The following is a 2,678-nucleotide window of genomic DNA, read 5'->3' as shown; positions in this document are numbered from 1 at the left end:
GCTCTCTCCCTGCCAGCAGCACTAGCTCATTGCCCCTCAGGCGCCCCCCCGCTGCAGGCCGGGTCGCTGCACGCGCCCCCTCCTCCGCACCAGCCCTACACGGGGAGCACAGCGCTGGAGCAGAGGGGGCCTCCCCGGCCCAGCCCTTAGCTGTGTCATGTCATGCCAGTCACACACAGCTCGCCCCCCATTCAGCTGCTGCGCGCACGCTCTAACCCAAACCCACCCCGAGCTCCAGCTACTCCAATCCCAGACTTGCCGGCCCAGGCTGGCTTAAAGCACTTGGAGCAGCGCCCTGCTGCTCGGCAGGATTTCTGTTCTGATACTGGTGAGCTGGGCCGCCTCCTCCTGTAGGGTCAGTCAGATAGCGACAGGCTTGTTAGGGACAAGCCCTGTCCCCGGAATCCTGCCTGATCTTGGGAAAAGCAACGAAGACGAGCTGGGCCAGCACCAAAGCTTGTCTCTCTCACCACTGGAAGTTGGTCCAATCAAAGATATTACCTCCCGCCCCCCCAGGAAAGTCAAGTCTCTTTGGTGTTTTGGGCTCCCCATCTGTAAAACAGGGACTGTCCTGCTTTACTGAGGTGTGATGATGTGTCCAGCTACTATGGTGATAGGAGCCAAAGAGAAATAGAGAGGGGGGCTAGAAATAAAATAAAGTACTTGGTTGATCTTTTCTAGGCTTTCAGCATTTCTGTCAGAGGTGGATTACATATTGAGGAACATGAGGTGTGGGGGAAATGTACAACTGAACTGCATGGATTGAATGTGTTCCAGCAGCACCTTAAGTGTGCCATGCACATTGAATATCAACTCTACTATGGGATCCAGTACCTTTGTACCCAAGTTTATCAAGAGGCCACTGGATGACTAATAATATTTGGAGAAACCGAACAAGGTAGGGTGGAAAAATCCACATTTAAATACTGCATCTTTATGAAAGATACCAAAACACGCTGATTGAAATGAAGGGGAGTGGCAAGGGCTCAAAATCAGTTTGGGTTATATGGGTTTTCCACCTTTTTGAAAATCAGGCCCTGTATTTATCTGAGACTATCATGAAGAAAAAGGGCCAAACAGTGCCAAGAATAAGAATATGTGAATGACAGTCCCTGCACCCAAGAAAAGAACATACAGTCTTAATTGTCACAGAAAAGGCGTATACATTTATTAATACTAGTATTTATTTCCTTAGGTTGTAAGCTCTTTGGGGCAGAAACTGTCTTTGTTCTAGGTTTGGACAGCACTTAGCACAATAAGTTCCTGGTCTATAGGTAGGGCTTCTTGGTGCTACGACAATATGATAGTAATGCAAAAACTGAAAATCCTAGAATTTACTCCCTGAGGAGTTCCCTTTCATTCAAGGGTATTGTTCCTTAGCTCCACCCATCTGCCATGGGGCTGTGGAGGAAGGAGACCCCCATTGACCTGACAAACTGCAAGAACATGATTGGGATGAGTGCTGTTTGTAAGGATTTTATTTCATGTGACTTTTTTAAATGATGTATTGCTACTGAATTTCCTTCAGCCATCCTGACTCTGGCAGAGCTCATGAGCAAAGAAAGTTTAGGCCTGCTGAGTACATGACAAGAAAACCAAAGAAAGCCCAGATGCTACAAGAGGAGGAGCTGAAGATTTGAAGTGGTGGTCTTCCCCTTTCTAGATGCCCAACATGGTGTGAGTGAGCAGTGTTTTTCAGGTGACACATAAAACCCCTTAGCACTTGTAATTAGATCCTATGGACTTTCTGTAAAGAATACTGGTGTATTACAGCTAGCAAGCTGATTCTAGCCCAGAGTGCGTAATCATGTTCTACCTACTTATATATAATTGTACCTATATTGGTGGTTGGAAAAGTTATTCTTCCCAGCCTAAAAGAAAAGCTGAGACAGGATGCTGCTCCAGCATGACTGCTGCAGTCCACCCTAGCCCCAAATAATAGCAGTGAGTCAGGTTATGGGTCTATTATTACAGGAGTGGGTGGGTAAGGTTCTGTAGCCCGCAATGTTCAGGAAGGCTATGTTCAGACTGATGGTGGCAAAATCGCCGCCGCCAGATCGATCTTTCTTGATCGATTGAGCGGTCAGTGAGACCTGCTCAATCGATCACGAAGTCAACTGAGTAAGTCCACCCCCTCAAGTAGTGTGCTCAGCGCAGTGAGAACAGTGCACAGAAGGGAAGCAGAGCAGTCGACGTCAGTTACGCAAACTACTCTGCGTAGTTTGTCTAATTTCCGTCGACTGCCGCTGAATTGTGCGGTAAGTGTGAACCAGCCCTAAGTCAGACTAGATGATCATGATGGTCCTTTCTGACCTTAAAGTCTATGAGAATGCTCAATAGTTTTGGCCAATCTACAATATTTAGTTAAAACTTCTCAAATGCATTTCCTGTAAAAACAGCCACTAAAAATCCAGAGAGGTAGTGATTAAACCAAGATACACAACCCTTAACTCACATTTTATCACCTAAACACAATCTGACACCACTCCATAACAAACTCCCTTTCAGGCAACTAGCCAGCATGTGAAGAAGTGGACATGTGTAATCTCACACTACATAACCTGAACACTGTGTCTAACCTCATACTTTTTCCATTTGTAAACACATTATAGACTTTAGCCCTACTTTTATGACTATGGATAATACATCTTAATCTAGCACTGAGGTCAAAGTTCATC

This window comes from Emydura macquarii, unplaced genomic scaffold (assembly GCF_026122565.2).
Source record: "Emydura macquarii macquarii isolate MOO-44397 ecotype Brisbane River unplaced genomic scaffold, CSIRO-AGI_Emac_v2 contig_1483, whole genome shotgun sequence".
Lineage (NCBI taxonomy): Eukaryota > Metazoa > Chordata > Testudines > Chelidae > Emydura > Emydura macquarii.
The sequence above is the reverse complement of the archived record's forward strand: the minus strand, read 5'-3'. Positions refer to the sequence as shown.